We start from the raw sequence: 19,102 nt of genomic DNA, 5'->3' as shown, positions 1-19,102 counted from the left end.
CAATCTGAGCTTGTTTCACATCAAGAATCCATTACTTATTATTCCCACTCCCTACACCCCAACCCCTATTCCATGCCACACAGCCTCCTAAATTTTCCATGGCTCAAATTCAAAAATTAGATCGGTTGAGTTGAACAACTTGCTGAGATGAATTATATTTGTTCTCACAATCAACCTGGAGTTCTTCTGGCATGGTGCACTTTATCCGCCATCTGTCCAATACCATAATTGAAGGAATGACATCAACAATTGTATAGGTGAAAATGTAATATCCAGTGACATATATGTTGGACAATGAAGTGGAGATCTGTGTAGTAATGAACTTGAGGAAAAATGTGTTGCATATTTGAAGCAAGTTTATGACAGGGAGTCCAGCTGGCTTGTCAATTGTTAACAGTACTATGATAATAGGATGACTCCAGAGGCAAGATGATGTGCCTGGCAATAAATACATTAATCCTGGACATCTGTTCTGATCCACGATCCTGTTAATAATTATCAGAGAGTCTGGCTTTCTCTGATGGGATTGAACAAAGAGAAAGAGGGAAAGACTAAAATTACTTTATCATTGGCTACGCTCCAGCCTGTGAAATTTGGGGTTTGATCTTACAGTCTATGCTTTGGCAACATTAGTTTAAATACTGGTGTGTATTTTTATGGTCACCAACTATAATTTCCATGGAACGCAGTACAATTTTATCCGTCATTTTTGAGTATATTAGTTAGGATACACTTGAACATCATCAGAAAACAAGGTTGTTGGAATATCGTAATAAATTGTAGTTGGTATGGTTTTAAGACCAGCACTGATATTGCTTTACATTACGGGCATCTACACAGTAATGTGGATAATTGTACATGAAAGTGCTGTTTACAAAAAAACAAGAAATCTAATCCAACTAATTACCACAATCATATTGAATGGCGGTGCTGAATGGCCTTCTCCTGCACCTATTGTCTATTGTCTATTGTCAATCATGATGACAAGCTTGGTTTTCACTGGGACCATAGCTGCAGTCCTCAACATAGCCTTTGTCCAAACATGGACCAAAGAGCTAAGTTCCAGACCTTCTCATCAAGGCAACAGTTGACTGCATGTGACATCAAGGTACAGCAATAAAACTGGACTCCAAAGGTGGAAAAATCCAGTGGCTTGAGACATATCTTCCACAAAATAAAATGATGGTTGTTGGTGCACTGTAAAACCTATGTATACCAGCTGTGAAATGCACCAAAGTTACTCAGGCTGCTCAGATAGCATCTTCTAAACCCACAATTTCAAATAAAAAGGACAATGGTAGCACATGCCTAGGAATACCATCACCTCCGAGTTGCACACCATCTTAACTTAGAAATATATAATAGTTTCTTCATCATCATTGAATCTACCTTTACTCTGGAGCACCTTCCCCAAAGGACTGCAGCAGTTCAATAAGACAATTCACCTGTACCTTTCTCGAAGGCAATTAGAGATTGAAAATAATGCTAGCCTTGCGGGTAAAGCCCGTTCTAAAAATGAGTAAAATAATGAAATAATCCAGTTGGTAGTATGATTTGGATTGCAAAGTAGTACTTATAGTGACAATGTATTGTTCTCTCTTGAATTCACCATGGAGTCACAAACTCAAGAATTTATCACAATACCAGTGAAAGCTTGGGTCATCTGGTTATTTGTCTGTGCTTTCACATTGGAGCAGAAACCTTGAGATGCTGCTTCTGTATTTTGATTATTTATCAAAGTGACGACCCTATTTGATATAAGGAAACAGAAATATAATGTAGTATAAAATGCATGGATCCCAAAGGCAATTGATGTTTTGTGGAAGCAATAGAACTGACTCCTTTGTACAGCAGAGAAGCAGAGGATAATATCAATATGTCAGGGACATAAATGAGCAGAAGTTGGTACCAAGGATTCTGAAGATATGACTGTAAATCAGTGCCACTCATGTTATAAGTCATACTGTAGCTCTGCCCACAAGTTTAATAGTAAGCCATTTTCCCATTTCTTCTCCAGTCTTGAGTCATGTGTTAAGATGAAGTTACCTATGTTGTATTGCTAATAAAAGTCTTTGGACCTTAATCACTGTTCGTGAGTTAAGTAATTAGAACAACAGGTTCCAACAGAAACTCGGACTCACTCCTTGCCTAATTATATCGCTTTTGTTTTAGTTTGTAATTTTATATGGTATATGATCTAGTATGGCTTCTGCTCTCAGCAAACCAGAGATCCTGGTGTTTGACGAAGACCTCGCAGAATGGTGGCACATATTTGAAGAGGATTTCACCATTTACATAGACGCGCTCACCCGGCTGCTGCTCCAAGTATTCGTGCCTCAATACTCCTTAACCTAGCAGGTACAGAAGCTGCAGGGCATGCCAGAAGATTTCATTATGAACCAGATTCGACCTGGATGGTGTCCAGATTACTCCCGCTGAATGTTTCCGGGACCCCGACTGCTTGCTACGCAAATTCCAACAGTGATGTGAGTTACTAACCAATTTAATTATCGAGAGACGCTTGTTCTTTTTGTGAAGCCAGGTGTAACGTTATGTGTTTATCTGAATTGAAAAAGATACGAAAAACAGAGACTATCACTCCTACGGCTGCCTCCCTTCTCCCATTTGTAGGAGGTCCAGTGCACCCTACTGGTCAAGCTGAGTTACGCTACTGTCTTAACACACGTGTCCACAACCTGAATTTCTATGTTGTTTGTGAGAATGTGCCATCTCTGCTGAGTGTTAGGTCCTGTCACGACCTGGGACTGGTCTCTTTCAGTCCTTCTGTTTGTCATCTGACTATAACCTGTGACTTTACTCAACAAAGCCTGACACAATACAAACCTTTATTTGATGACAAGCTGGGCAGGTTGCCTGTTAAATACACAATTAACCCTGATGTACTTCCAGTTGTCCGTCCAGCACACAAGATTCCCCATGCTATGCGGAACCTTGTACAAAGTGAACTCAACAGAATGGTGTCTCTAGGTGGGTGTAATTGCCCCTGTCGCGGACCCCTCGGATTGGGTCTCGACCATGGTTGTGGCAACAAAAAAGAATAAGGATGAAATAAGGATTTACATCAATCCCAAGGACTTAAACACCGCCATTAAATTACCTCACTATCCCATGCGCACTGTGGACGAGATTGCAGTGCAGCTGGCTGAAGCGACTGTACACTCAGTACCAGATGCCAAGAGTTCATTCTGGCAACTTCCGCTGGAACGCAACTCCTCTAAGTTAACGACCTTCAGCACACCATTCGGGCGATACAGATTTCTTTGCATATCTTTTGGAATAAGCTCTGTTAGTGAAGTATTTCATCAAGCCACAGAGCAATTGTTTGCAGGTTACCCATGCTCTATTGTAGTGGATGACATCCTCGTTGCTGGACGAACTATCGAAGAACACGATGCTAATCTGACAAAGGTCCTGGACCGCGCCAATGCCATCAACCTCAAGTTAAATCCTCTAAGATGCAAATTCAGGGTAAGTGAGGTGAAATACGAAGGCCATGTGTTCACTAAGGATGGCGTAAAAACTGATCCGGCGAAAACCAGTGCCATCAACGAACTCCCAGCACCAGATAGATGTGCTCAGTCTGCAGAAAGACAGGTCAGGTCGGGTCGCTTACATTGACGATTCAAGCACTTTATAGCATAACAGCACGCTACGCTTGTAGATGTGGACGCCATGACAGAAGCCAATTAAAAAAAAACCCTCATATATTTAATTCCCAAAATGGGGCGAAAAAATTACCCATGACCTACTATGGCTTTTTCGTCTAGTGGTCTATCTTGTTCCTCTAGTATCTTTGCTGCTATCTGATAACGGCAGTCAATTTACCTGCCAACACTTCAAATAGTTTGCTGCACGCTTGGGCTTTCGCCACATCACCAGCAGCCCTGAATATCCACAATCGAATGGGCTGGCTGAACGGGCTGTCAACAGTGCCAAACAGCTCATGGAACGATCCCACAGAGCTAATTCCGACATGTCCCTGGCCCTGCATAACCTAGGCAACATCTCCCGCAACCCCATTTTGGGTTCACCTGCTCAACTTTTATTGTCAAGGCAGACCCGAGCTACGGTGCCTGTGGGAGATCAGGCATTGATCCCGCAGGTGGTCTCACCATCGGAAGACCAGTCCAGACTACAACAAAAAGCATGACATTCAAATACAGTGGTATGACAAAACCAGCAGGCCGCTGCCACCATTTACCAGGGGGCAGGTGGTTCATTTGCAAACTGACAAAGGTCATGACCGTATCCGTGTAATTTCTGGAACTGCCTCTGAGCCACGCTCATATTTGGTCAGTGTTGATGACAGCACCTACAGACGTAAGAGACAACATATCCTGCCTGTGAATGAGACGGATCCACCTCCGTATTATCCAGAACCTATTGTCCGTCCACATCCAGCGGCATCGGTCCACCTGTACCAGTACAACAACCCATTTCTGAAACGGCTGCTCTGCCAAAGGCGACGCCTCCTCTGCCTGTGCCAAAGTCCTCTGTTTCACCACCGGGAATGCTATTCCAATCTCTGACACCAGTCCTGCCACCGACTCTGGCCCCGGTGGTGAAGAATGGAGATGGTTTATATCGCACACATGCTGGTTGTGTTTGCAAGCCACCATGAAGTAACCGGGCTATGTTTGACTTTCCTCCAGCTTATTATCCACTGCTATGCATGTCTTATTTAGTCAATGGTTTTGTACTGACATTTAATTCTTTAAGATGGAGGATGTAGATCAGTGTCACTCATGTTATGAGTCATACTGTAGCTCCGCCCACAGGTTTAATAGAAAGCCATTTTCCCCTTTCTTCTCCAGTCTTGAGTCATGTGTTAAGATGAAGTTACCTATGCTGTATTACAAATAAAAGTCTTTGGACCTTAATCACTGTTCATGAGTTAAGTCATTAGAACAACAGGTTCCAACAACAATGACTATTGATTGTGAATTGTGAATTGAATCTGTCAACAAAAGAGGAAATATTGCTAGATATAGACAGGCTCACCAATAATACTCATACCCATCGCCTGCAGCTCCAATAATTGAATAGCAATGCCAGAGTGTTAAGCAGACATTCTGATGTGGTTGTATTGATCTGTGCAGTAAATACATTTACCACAGGTAAATAATAGAAATGACAAATACATGTTGGTTGGGAGCAGATGATGTATGAACCCAAACAACAAAGGCATTGTCTAGATTTTGTATCCTTTTACATGATTTAAAATTTCAACAGCACAAGCTGCACCATTGAAGCTTGCAGGTGGGGGACAGGGAAAATGGGGGGAGCACTGTCTGAGTGAAATTCACATGGTGCACAGCCAATGTGATACAGACATACACCACCATGAACAGGGAGGTTGGCGCTGTAATTAAGATGGTGAAAACACAGTGTACGGGAAGTGTCACGTAAGTCCTTTAAAAGAGGGGGGAGAGGGGAGGAGAGGAGGGCAGAGGGAGGAGAAGGGTGGAGAAGGAGTGGAGACAATTTTTAAGAAGCCAGAGATACACGGCTGTGAAGCTCGGCGGACATTTAACATTGTCGGTCGGTTATCCTTAGTTCTGAAACCTACTGCTTACGATTTTTTTCCCCAATGAGCCAACGAAATTCACTGGTTACACCGGCTATAACCTACGAGAACCTACAACAACCTTCGACCTCCTGGCAGCCCACTACCACTGCACCTACAGGATGAGAATTCTCGCTAATCTTCATGGTGGCTGCATTCTGGTCGCCGCTAATTTTTCAACATGTTGAAAGATTTGCGGCGACCATAATTTTTACTGTTGCAGCCTTTTTGCTCATCAGCCTTTCAAGAAAGGCAAGAGGAAAAGTACAAGGGTCAAGAGGAAGCACAAGAAGAGGTGTCAGTGGGTGAAGCCCCTCTTGCAAGTAGATTGAGGCTTGGACAGTATGATAACCTGATGAATGTGCTGCAAGAGGAGGATTTGTCTGCATTTAAAATCTTTACACTTTTGCTGCCTTCAAATGTGGCAGTGAAGGATGGGGACATTGACTACCTCCCTGTTCTACTCTTCCAGGGGTCTCTCATGCAGGACTATCAACTCCTGTGGCATGTCCTCCTGCCACTCCTCCTCCTGGGTGTGCAACACATGCATGGCAGGCTTTTTGGAGGGTTGTGCCCTACCCCTGCGAGTCTGCCTTTTCGGAGTCATCACTTGTTTGTTTCCTCTGCTCAAATAACTCTCCAACTATGATTGAGCACGCCCAGGAGTGACAGAGGTCACATGCTTATGTTTACATTTACCTTTTTTTCAACTAATTATTTTCCACCCAGGAGGTATTACCTTCGACTTCCCTTGACTACCTTCGACTAGCATCACAACCGGCTTCGACTAGACCCGCGACTAAAATGTTATCGTTTTTTAAAACGGCAACCGATTTTTAGTTGAGGCGGTAATCATTATGAAAAAATAGCAGCAATCTAGATGAAGCCTCGACCACGCCAAAACCACTTTCGACCATGAGGGAGAGTGACCAAAACCTCCTGTGACCTCGTGAAAACCTTGCGTGGTGGGCAAGGTCACCAGAGGTTACTGTTTAGGTGGGACAGGTCCTTACCTGTCACTTAACAGCCCATGCCCAAATGTTGAAAAGTTAGAAGCTGCCGATGATGGAACTGAAATAAAACAGAAACGCTGAGTTTTATTTTTTTATTGTATCTATTTATTTATTTATTTATTTATTTAGTCTATTTTTTTGTTTTTTATTTAATCAAAAATATTTATTCAAATATTAAAATAGTATTTGCAATACAATAAAACAAAATACCACCATAATACGACAAAACAAATATTAGCAATGTTACAAAATTTTGAGATTAAAAAAATCAAGTCTGCAATTTATACCATCAGATAAAGCATAACAATAAGTTTAATTTGATACCTAATTCACTTTCATATCTCAAGTAATAAAAAAGTTATGGCCATTTTCATACTCGGAAATTAGCATCTTGTTCCCTATTGATTTTCTATGGACATAACAAAAAAGCTGTGATCGTGGACAGTCAAAAGCCCATAACCTTCTTAAAAATTAAGAGAACTGAATGACATTTTCAGTTATCATAGATTGAAGCATTCTGAAACAAATATAAAATAATCTTACTTGGATGACCTGAAATTAAAGCATATAATTAGTTAGTTACCCAATTGTAGCTAATTTCAAACTTCAATTACTAGATCTAAACATCTATCCATTTCTTAATAAATGATTAACATTTTTAAATAGCCCAAGTGTCCAAATAATATTCACAAATAATTCACAATAAAACATGATTTTTAAATCTCATTTACATCAATTTATAGGCCAAATGGAAGGAATTTAGTGTTCAATTGCTGTAAATTAAAGTCCATTTAAATCGGCTTTCTAGTGGGTTCCTGTGAACGCGCTGGTTTAGAACGTTCACATTGCGCTGGATTTGTGCCCTCAAGTGCCCAGAAAAATATTGCGGGATATAAAGAGCCCAAAATGAACTACTCGCTATAGAAAACTTTATATTACAGGGTTATATACAAGCCCCATTTAATGTAAAAATAAGGTACATATCTTTAATTGTTTGCTTTATAAAACCCAGGGGCTGCGAGAGGTTGCGAGTTTAGAGAGTGGTTTTTAAACTACTATAACTATTATACAAGGCCATAAAAACTAATAATACCTTTTGCGACGGGGTCTTTCAGCGATTTTCCGTTAATGATTTACTAGGCTGAACATTTTCGATTGCAACAGCCTAGTAAAAATCGCATTTTAAACCCGCCCCCTCTAAACAGCGCCAAAATCGCGCACACGGGGTAGAGCAGATGCTCAGCCACGATTCAGGTAGGTTTTGTAACATACCTACAAATATGCTAAGCAACTGCTAAACATCTACATTACCATCCTTGTCCAGGATACATTCAACCCCCCTCGGTGCCCAGCGGTCGCCGAACTCCCTCAGGGTGCCCGTAGACAGGGGGTATTCCTTTTCCATCTGTACCCGGGCACGGACGTATCCCCGGAAAAGGGGCAGGCAGCCGGCTCGGGTAGAGCCCTCCACCGTCTGCCGTCTTGACTCGCGGATGGCCAGCTTGGTCAGATTCAGGAGCAGCTCAACCAGAACATCTTCAGCCCTACCCTCTCCCCTACGCACGGGGTGTCCAAAGATGAGGATGGTGGGTGAAAAATGCAGCCAGAAAGCCCCTTTAGGTATTGAAACAGTGGCTGCAGCCTCACACACTCCATGTACACGTGGTACACAGACTCTTCCAGCCTGCAAAAGTGGCAGGCGGCTGACGAGTCTGTGAACCGTGAGAGAAACAGGTTGCAGGGAACACCTCGGTGCAATACCCTCCACCGCAGGTTCCGCTGAAATTTTTTAGCAGGTCAGGCAGCATTTATGGAAACAGATTGTTTCAGAGATAGTGGGGTGGAGACATAGATGGAATAAACTGAATGTATCTGACAGAGTGGAGACCAAAACAATACAGGTGACACAAAATTTGCGTGTGCCTTTTAATAGAGGGTGTTTAAAGCTTGTTAATTATAACACATCTGTCAGGCTCATAACATGAGGTTCAAACGAAATTTGGTTTCTGCAGCCATACAAGAAAAGAACTAAGACACACACCAACACAATTCACACAAACATCCATCATAGTGAGTCTCCTCCTCACTGTGATGGAAGGCAAAGTCTTATCTCTCCCCTGCTCTCCATTCCTCTCCCGAAGTCGAGGTCAAAGGCCCTGGCGGGCGCTAGCAAGTCCGCGGCCACTCAAAGCCATGCTGGGCGATGTAAGGCCCTGCCCCGGGTCTTGATGTTGGAGCCCCCAGCAGGCGCTAGCAAGTCCGCGGCAATTTAAAGCCGCGCCGGGCGTTGTAAGGCCCCGCTCCAGGTCACTCTGAACCCCGCAATTCGAGCGGGAGAAGTCGCCGTTGCCGGTGCCCCGCAAAGCAGTCTCCCACCGGGGACCCGCGGGCTCCCGGTGTCACCATCCACCGGAGTCAGGTCGCAGCAGCTCGCCACCGCAGCTCTCCACGCTCCGAAGCTGGCTAGCTCCACGAAGGTAGGTCCGCAGCTCCACAGCTCCACAGCTCCACAACTCCACAACTCCACAGGCTCCGTGACTTGAGCCTCCAGGTCATTCCAGTTGGAGGCCGCTCCACGGCGCTAGGCCCCAACGTCAACGGAGACCCGACAGGTAAAAGGTCAGGTCTCCATGCAGGGAAGAGATTTAAAATTTTCCCCCACCCACCCCCCACATACACATTTAAAAACCCGCTACAAACTAAACCATCAACGGGACAAAAAAAATAAAAATACACAGACAGACTGCAGAGGCCACTGTGACGTCGCAGCAAAGAACAGCAAAGAAAAAAGAAAACCAACATTGCAACCATAAGATGCAAATCACAACTGTCTATAAAAAGCTGAAATAAAAGAAAATATTTTAAAAAAATAGCCAATGGGTACTAGCTATGGAAAGATAAAAACAGAGTTAATATTATAGGTTAATGGCCATGTATCAGTTCTACAAAAAGGTAAAACAAACTTGTTTTTAACTTTTCCTGCTTGTGATGAAAGTTTATAGACCTGAAATATCAATCGTGTTTCTCTTTCCACAGACAATATTTCCAATTGTTGAGTATTTCCAGCATTTTCTGTTTTGGCCGCATAACATTGCTCGAGGCTAAGGACTGATTTGTTATCTGACAAACTGTGAAAAGAACTGATCCCATCCCATTTCGGAAAAGTGCTGAAGTAGCTAAAACTGGTTGGTCCAAGGACACAGCCCGGAGGAATTCAACAGTGGCGTCCTGAGGCAGAAGTAATTTATTCCAGTCACCACAACCATTTATCTTTGTGTGAGGTATAACTCCAACCAGTGAAATGTTTTTTTCCCCATGAAAAACCTCAACTCCAGTGTTATGAAGATCTCCTAGTTGATCAGATGGGATTCTAATTACGGCAGTGATACATTCTAACTTCAGGGGGACGGGGAGGGAGAAGGGGGGGGGGGATTTGAACTTAATGTCCTTAGCAGAATGCAGTAGACACAATAGAACCCAAACTAACCATGGGTAGGTAAGTGTTGTGGAAAATACATTCCATTTATGTTGTTACTGTTTGAGCAGGAATGTTATGGTGGCAATTGACTTACATGGATTTATTATTCCCAGTTTACCTAACCAGTTTTCCATATTGTAGGAAGTTTGCAACACGTTAATATCACAGCTGTAAGCCTTGCACTGCCAGCATGTACACTCCACCAGTTTACCAGAAAACGAGGGGCTGGAGGAACTCAGTGGATCAGATAGGTCTGTGCAGAGAAAGAACATTCCATTCCCCACCCCAGCTGCTGCCTGACCCAGAGTTCCTCCAGCACTTTTTTTTTGCTCTAAGATTCCAACATCTGCAATTTCTTGCGTCCAACAGCTGATCAACTGTGACAGCTACGACATGCTGCTTATTAATTCACAGGTATCTTTCTTTGCCCCTTTATAGTAGGCAGGCACAAAAGTATAGATGGCAGAACCAAATCAATGAAGGCAGGCAGACCAGCAGTATAGAAGATGATCGGTTTCAATAGCCAGCAATGGTTATTAAACCAAAGAAGATGATGATATATCTTTAAACCTAATCCTCCTTGCAGCCCACTGTCTCTATTGACATTTACAAAGTCTGAAGAAGGATCTCAACCTGAAACATCACAAACAATTTTTCTCCAGAGATGCTCTCTGACCCGTTGAGTTACTCCAGCTTTTTGCGTCTATCTTTCTTTACAAATCACCTGTTCTGTATACATATACCTCTTGCAATCACTCCCTCCCCAAGACAAATTTATGAGTTTTAACCAGCCAAAGTTATCTCCAAGCCATCAGATATTTGAATTTGCACTAATCACCTTGCACTTTCTTTTGCACTTGCACTTACGCTTAATATGACGCTGCTGGGTACTGTCCTTCCTGTATATATTGTCTTTCGTACGGTATTGTCTGTATTATTTATTGTGGTGTATGTGGTGGTTGTATTGTACTGTACTGTATCTGTCTGATAGCGAACTAAGACACATTCCTATCAACTTGTTGACATGGCAATAAATTTCTTGAATCTTGAATCAAACATTCAAACTTAACCAAGCAAATGAAGGTGGTGACAAGGAAGATATGATATGAATTCATTTTGCACCCGCAGCAGGCTTGAACAGTGAAGTTGTGTGTTAAACCATAGGATAGCCTAGGGATGGAATCTGTGTGTGGTGATTCCAGCAGATGTGGTTTTCCAGCAGACTGCAACCAGGGCAGAGAGAGGAGGGGGAAGAGAGAAGGAGACTGCAAGAATCAGTTTCATGGAGGGTGAGGCATGGGTTCTGTTACCACAGTTCAGATAAAGCCAGAGAACCAAGCTGACAAGTATGCATAAAGAAACAGTTGCTGCATTGCTTACCCAACCAAAAAGGCTCTATACAAAGTCTAGAGATGTGGAGGAACCCAGCACAAGGTTGGGGCATGGGGATTTGTATATAGTTTATAGCCATTCATTCCAGGAATGTAACGGTGTGCATCTCCATTGACATACTTGCAGCCCTAAGCATAATGAAGTTTCCGAGCATTGAAGACACTGCTTCCATGGCAACAAGAGACAATGCGTTCTGACCTCTGGATAGTTTTGTGGAACATTATGATTGCAGATTCAGATGCCAATGAACAGAAGAGTGTGTAGGCTTTCATGGCAGTCAAATAACATATCCTTCAACTAAATAATAGGAGAGCTGAGACATTGTTCTGGGAGATAAGTAGTGAATTTCATATTTCGCTTGGGCAGCTTACAACCCAGCAGTATGAAGATAGACACATAAAGCTGGAGTAACTCAGCGGGTCGGACAACATCTGTGGAGAAAAAGAATAGGTGACTTTTCGGGTCGAGACCCTTCTTCAGACTGAGGCATGAATATTGATTTCTCTAATTTCAAGTAACCGTTGCATTCCCCCTCTATCTCTGTCTCTGTCACAAAAGCTGTGATCGGGGACAGTCAATTGACATAAAAGCCCATAACTTTCTTAAAAATTAAGTGAACTGAATGAAATGCTCAGTTATTATAGAGTGAAGCATTCTGAAACAAATATGAAACATCTTACTTGGATGACCTGAAATGAAAGCATATAATTAGTTAGTTACCTAGTTGTAGCTAATTACAAAATTGACCGTTGTGACGTAAATGGTAATAAACACCCAGACGGCCTTGAAAATTCAAAAATGTGATATTCTCAAGATCGGAACTTTAATATTATTGCATTATATGCTGTAAGTCAGTAACAGACAGGTAATGAAATTACAATTTCGAGCACCTCCTCCCTATGTTGCTCCTCGAGATTAGCAAGGAAGTTGACTGTTCTATTCTTGCAGGCCCGCATCCTACATGACAAATAACACATGGTGGCATTGGGGGATTTCTGTTTCGACGAGCTGAACATTCCGATTATCTCCTCCGCATCAATGTTGTGTGATTTTCCTAATGCAATCTCCGCCTTCAGTTTCTCAGTTACATCAAGTTCAAAGTATTTACTATACTGCCTTTCCAACAGTGATGACAGCTTGAAGACAGCTCCTCATCTTTGAACTGATCTGTGGATGTATTGGTAGCTCCCGAAGTTTTGTCAACGTGGCATCAAGGTGCACCTCTTCACCAAATCTTCCCTTGCCAATATCAAGTTCTCTGGAGTTTCTGTGGCTTCCTTTAGAGCAGCAATCACCCCTTTAACCACTTTGATACCATCAACATGGTTGATCTGATTGTGGCTTGAAGTGTAGAAGTCATGTAGCGTCTTCCAAGGCCCAGTCAGATATTTAGCAAGTAAGCCTAATATCTGAAGTTCTACATTTGCTTCAGTCTGGGTGAAGTCATGGAGGATGGCGCTTCTCAACCCTCCACAGGATGCTCCGCTATTCAGCAGCGCAGCAAAGTCATCATAATGTTCTATGTACTTGTCACTAATATCAGAATCAGAATCAGAATCAGAATCAATTTATTTGTCATTTGGACCCCTGGAGGTCCAAACGAAATGCCGTTTCTGCAGCCATACATAACACACAAATAGACCCCAGACACAACATAATTACATTTAACATAAACATCCATCACATAACTGTGATGGAGGCCAAATAAACGTATCTCTCCACTGCACTCTCCCCCCCCCCGATGTCAGAGTCAAAAGTCATAGCCCCCGGCTGGCGATGGCGATTGTCCCGCTGCCATTAAAGCCACGCCGGGTGATGCAAGGTCGCACACCGGGTCTTGGTGTTGGAGCCCCCGGTGTGCGCCCGCAGAGTCCGCCGTTCCAGCCGCGCGGGGCAGCGGTGCTAGGCCCCGCTCCAGGAGCTCTTCGACCCCGCAACTCGGGCGGGAGAAGTCGCCGCTGCAGAAGCCCCGAAAAGCGGTCTCCCTCCAGGGAATATGGAAAAGTATATGTAATCTGTTGCCACGGTTCTGTGGGAGGACATCTCGGGGGATGTTCCTTTCATCGAAAAATGCAACAAATCCTTTTGGGTCCCCTTTTCCATTCTTGTATTGAAGTTTGCTCATCTGCAGTATGACATTTCCCGCTAGACAGTCCTTCCCAAACACAAATTTGCCTCTAGATTGTTTGTGCAATTTGAGGGCTGAGCGTATTGATGTTGCAATGGAGTCAAGAGGCAGTAGAGCTCATTCAAAGATTTATCCCACTCACTGTTCACAATCCTAATGATTAGCTGCACACCTGTCACTCAGTGTATTTGTAATGTTGTCTATTATCTTTTGCCTGGTGTCTTGGAAATCTGGTTGCTCATTGAAATAAGGGTACATTTCACACAAATTGTCAACATATCGCAAATATGTTGTGCATAGTCCTCAGCAGTCCCACCAGCCAATTCACCGACTGCTACAGAAAGACATTCATTTGTGGTGGTGAAGTGTACACTGTTAATATGGGTCTCTTCTTGGGTGGTTGCATCAGAACCTACAGTCAAATCCTTTGTTAGGATTATCTCTGCTGTCTGTAAAGGGCCTGTCCCACTTGGGCGTCATTTGTACGTCATGCAATTGGCAAGCAAAGATTTTGTGAATCCCAAAATCCTGGGGCGCCGCGCGCTATCGCGCATCACTGCCTATGCCTCCACGCCTCACCATGTGCCATGCCCACGTAATGCATGCCATGAGCTCATATTGCATGCCATGCGCGCATCACATGCGCAACACGACGCATGCGTCGTGCGTCATGATGTGTAAATGATGTCACGTAATTGACGCGCAAATGACAGCCAAGTGGGACAGGCCCTTAACTCAGCAATAGTTCTGAATTCGCGGGCTATAACTTCAACTGCACTGCGTAAAGGAACACGATCCAGATTAAGGCCACTCTGCTTGTAGAACTGGCTTATCAGGATTGGAATGTTTGCTGTGGGAGTTTTGTTTGCAATACAGTCAAACACATGCATCCTTGTTGTTGAGGAGCAAGTCTTCTGGTCCACCTTTGACTTGACAATACTAGCAGCCTCTAAAGTTTCAATTGTTTCTTTGAGGACAAGATTGTCAAATTCGAGGCGTCTCACATCCTCTTCCCTGTCCTTTAGTTTTTCATGAACTTTTCTGTACTGATGAATTGAAACAGTTTTCCTCTTTTTCTTACTGCCATGGAACTTGAGCAATTGTCTGTATGCTTTTTTAAGTCTAAAAAATTCTGCCTTGGTTTCAGCAAGCTCTCGTGCCAAAGTATTCACATGTAATTTGGTTTTGAGTTCCTGAATCTTTCTGTCCTTTAAATCTATTCGGTTTTGGTTTCTCTTTAAGGCATCTGAAGAAGGGTTTTGGCCCGAAACGTTGCCTATTTCCTTCGCTCCATAGATGTTGCTGCACCCGCTGAGTTTCTCCAGCTTTTTTGTGTACCTATGATTAACTACACGATTGGGAGTTTTCAACTGTGCCCTAAGTTCACTGATCTTTGTGCAATACTTTAGTGCAAGAGTGAACTTGGATGTAGACAGAAAGCTTAGCCTTTTCTTCATTTTCTGTTTCCTTGGCAAAAGACTTAGAAGTTCACTGCTACATCCTATTGAAACACTAGATGTCGATGGCATTGGTTCTGGTGAGGCAGCAGCTGTCATTGGTGTTGCTAGATTCAGTGGAGGATGCAGACTTGGACTATCATCGCCCATGTCCTCAGTGTCTTGAAATATGGCCACTTGGCTTTCAGCTGATGTTATGGATTCAGGATCTTGAGCACCAGGCGGTGGAATGTCATCTAAAGAAATGTGTTGACTGCCTTCTGGAAGTTTAAAAGTTTCTTCATAAATTTTCATAAATGTTCCAAGTTCCTTGGGATTGCTGAGTTTTTTAAACTTAAGCAAAGTCTGGTTAACAAGAGTCCTCACCCTTGAGTTAACAGCAGCAAATGAATAGCCTTCTGCATCCGACAAAGAGAAATGTGAACTCAACCATTTCAGACAGTCTTTTTCCAAACGAGGTATACGTACAAGATATGTCCATTTTTAGGATCCCTCTTAGACTCGGACATGACAGAGAAATTCACTTCAAGGTGAGCTCTAGTTATGCCAGGCTGGGCATTTGGATTAACAATTTTGTATTTCTTCTTCGGGGGCATCTGTTTAAATGTAAAGAAAAAAAACACTGAACAGCATTAACAGAAACAAGTTATTATTTGCCGTTTTAGAAAAAAAATGTAGAAATTATGTTGCTCAACAAAATGCCCAACACAAGTTAAACATTAAAACAAATAGTAAATACCCAACAAAAAATTAATATTCATCAGTGCATTCAAATCAATTAAATGTGTCTAAATTCAATGACTAGATCTGAACATCTATCCCATTCTTAAGAAAAGGCTAAAAAAAATTGTTTAAATAACCAAAATATCCAAATAACAAACTGATCCCATTCACACAAGAATTCACAATATAACATGATTTTTTAATCTCACTTTGTCATGAATTTCTATGCCAAATGGAAGGAATTGAATGTTAAATTCCCATAAATTTTACTCTGTTGGTTTTTAACACTGCAACAGGCAAGTGTAGTTTTACCCAGACATTTGTTCAAAATCTAGAAACATCCACTCTCATGATAATCAAAATCATTATATTTTGCACAATCAAGTCGTAAGAACATCTAAATTATCTATATTTTGTGTTATTGTCTATCCATGATCAATATTTTCATATCTAAAACTATATACTGTGGAAGTTTTCAGTCAGATATTTAGTATGAAATATTGATCATGGATTGATAATAACACAAAATTTAGATGTTCTTATGACATGATTATGCAAATTGTTTTTAATTATTTTGAGAGTGCATGTTCCTAGATTATGATGGATTAGAAAGTGGCCGCTGCCATGATTTAAGCCCCAATATCAGCAGGCAACACACGGCCGATATTTGGGCCAAAAAGCAAGATAAGATGTTAAATTGGCGACTTACCTTTTGTTTTGTCCTGCACTTGTGATCCATGATGTTGAAGGTGCTGAAGGCATTAGAAGCCGCATTTAACTTCAATCCAGCGATGCAATCGACCAGCAACTGTTTTTAAAAGAAACGGGATCGCAGAAGAAATTTTCTTCATCAGCTTGTAGTCCGAGCAAATCCCTTTCCGACAACCAATACAAACCTGTATTTTAATCTCGCCCTCCCCCTCCCCTACAGCCTCCGGAATCGCATGCACAGGCAGTGGGCAGATCTGGAGCGTCACTGATTGTAGGATTTTGTAACAATGCTATTACAAGTGCTGAAATATCTCATGTGGCTAACTTTACTTTGCATTCTGACAATTTGACAATTTGTGGTTATTGCATTGGGATAGAGGAACCAAGAACAGCATAGTGGTGCAGCAGAAGAGTTACTGCCTTACAGCGCTAAAGACCCGGGTTCGATCCTGACCTCTGGTGCTGTCTGTACAGAGTTTGCACATTCTCCCTGTGACCGCGTGGGTTAACTCCAGGTGCTCCGGTTTCTTACAACACTCCAAGGACACGCAGGTTTGTAGGTTATTTGGCTTCTGTAAGTTTTCCCTAGTTTGTGGGATAGAACTGGTGTACAGGGTGATCAATGGTCAGTGTAGATTTGGTGGGCAGAAGGGCCTGTTATCATGCTATATCTCTGAACTAAACTAAACGAGCTTTCAGAGGAGGGAAAGGAAAATAGCGTAGAGCTCATTGGTGAAACTGGTTGTAATGCTGATTGATATAAATTAGACCAAGATAGAAGCAAAATGGCCTATTTCTCCATTAATAAACATGTCAACCACATCATCAGGGGAAGAGAATAAATAGCCACAGGAGTATTTGCATTACAGAAAGGAGTCAGCTGAGGATGGGAGTTGGGGTTAGGGGTGGTAGAAATGCCTGACGAGACAATAAAACCTCGATGAATCACGTACACTGGCAGTTCTGAATCACTCAAGCTTTATTTTTATGCTATGTACTGTAATTTTGCAGTTCTGTGATATTTGTTGAAGCTAAACAGAATCACATTTTAGTAACCTTCAACACAATGTGTATTCAACAATGAACTGAACATAATACAAAACATCAAAATTCTGAACATCTAAGTAATTTAAAGCTATTCAGCTGACAAATTGAATTTTTAAACTGGCCTTCAGTGGACTCAGTTTGCATAGATCTGGCGGAACAGAAAATTCAAATTGTGTTATCCATGAACTGAAGAAACAGGTGTAACCATGAGGTAGACATAAAATGCTGGAGTAACTCAGCGGGACAGGCAGCATCTCTGGAAAGATGGAATTGGCGATGTTTCGGGTCGAGACCCTTCTTCAAACTGATGTAAGGGGAGTGCATGGGACAGAGATAGAATGTAGTCAGAGACAGTAAGCTTGGAGGGAGAACTGGGAAGGGGGAGGGGATAGAGAGAGAGGGAAAGCAAGGGGTATTTGAAGTTAGAAAAGTCAATGTTCATACCGCTGGGATGTAAGCTACCCAAGCAAAATATGAGATGATGTTCCTCCAATTTGTGCAGGGCCTCACTCTGACAATGGAGGAGGCACAGGACAGAATCATCTCCGCTCAGTCCGCCTTAACCTACCTGATCTCCCGGTTGCTCAGCACTTTAACTTCCCCTCCCATTCCCAATCTGACCTTTCTGTCCAGATGAGGAAACACTGTTTCACACAGAGAATTGTGAGTCTGTGGAATTATCTGCCTCAGAGGGCGGTGGAGGCCGGTTCTCTGGATACTTTCAAGGGAGAGCTAGATAGGGCTCTTAAAGATAGCGGAGTCAGGGGATATGGGGAGAAGGCAGGAACGGGGTACTGATTGGGGATGATCAGCCATGATCACATTGAATGGTGGTGCTGGCTCGAAGGGCCAACTGGGCCCACTCCTGCACCCATTGTCTATAGCACCTCATATTTCTCTTGGGTAGCCTAAACCCTGGTGGTATGAACATTGACTTCTCTAACTTCAAATAACCCTTGCTTTCAGTCTCCCTCCATCCCCTCCTCCTTCCCAGCAGTATTTACTGAATTTATTTCAGTTTTACAGCACCTGCGGTTTCTTAGATTTTCATTTACGTTATTGCATGCTGTTCTGAACATTAGTCTGAAATGTTAATCATATTTATACAATGTTCCAGCAACTCTTCACTCTCCCAATATCCCGTGATAGATAAGTAGTTACAAATATTCACTGAACAATGGCAAATAAACCAATACAATGGAAAATCATAAATTCCTTTTTCAGTGCACTCTCATTCTTCACCTCTCACAGATCAGCTTTGTTTGAAAAAATAATTCAGAATTTAACTTAACTACTTCCTTTCAAAGGTAACAACACAAGAGCCATATGTGTTTGGGTACTCACTATCTGCTTCCTGACACCCTGTAATGGACCAGGCTTCTGTTTGCCTTTACAATCCAGGATGGAATCCAGGAATGCAGGAATGATCACATTCCCAGCTAAAATTGCATTTGATGATGGAGAGGATGTTGGTTAGGGGAAAAATATGTGACATATAGTAGCTTCCACATAGGCAGAAGTGCACTGACCTTAGACCACTTTGAAAATACAATACAGTATGAACAA

Source organism: Leucoraja erinacea, chromosome 7, assembly GCF_028641065.1.
Source record: "Leucoraja erinacea ecotype New England chromosome 7, Leri_hhj_1, whole genome shotgun sequence".
Taxonomy (NCBI): Eukaryota; Metazoa; Chordata; class Chondrichthyes; order Rajiformes; family Rajidae; genus Leucoraja; species Leucoraja erinaceus.
Note: the sequence above shows the minus strand (reverse complement) of the source record.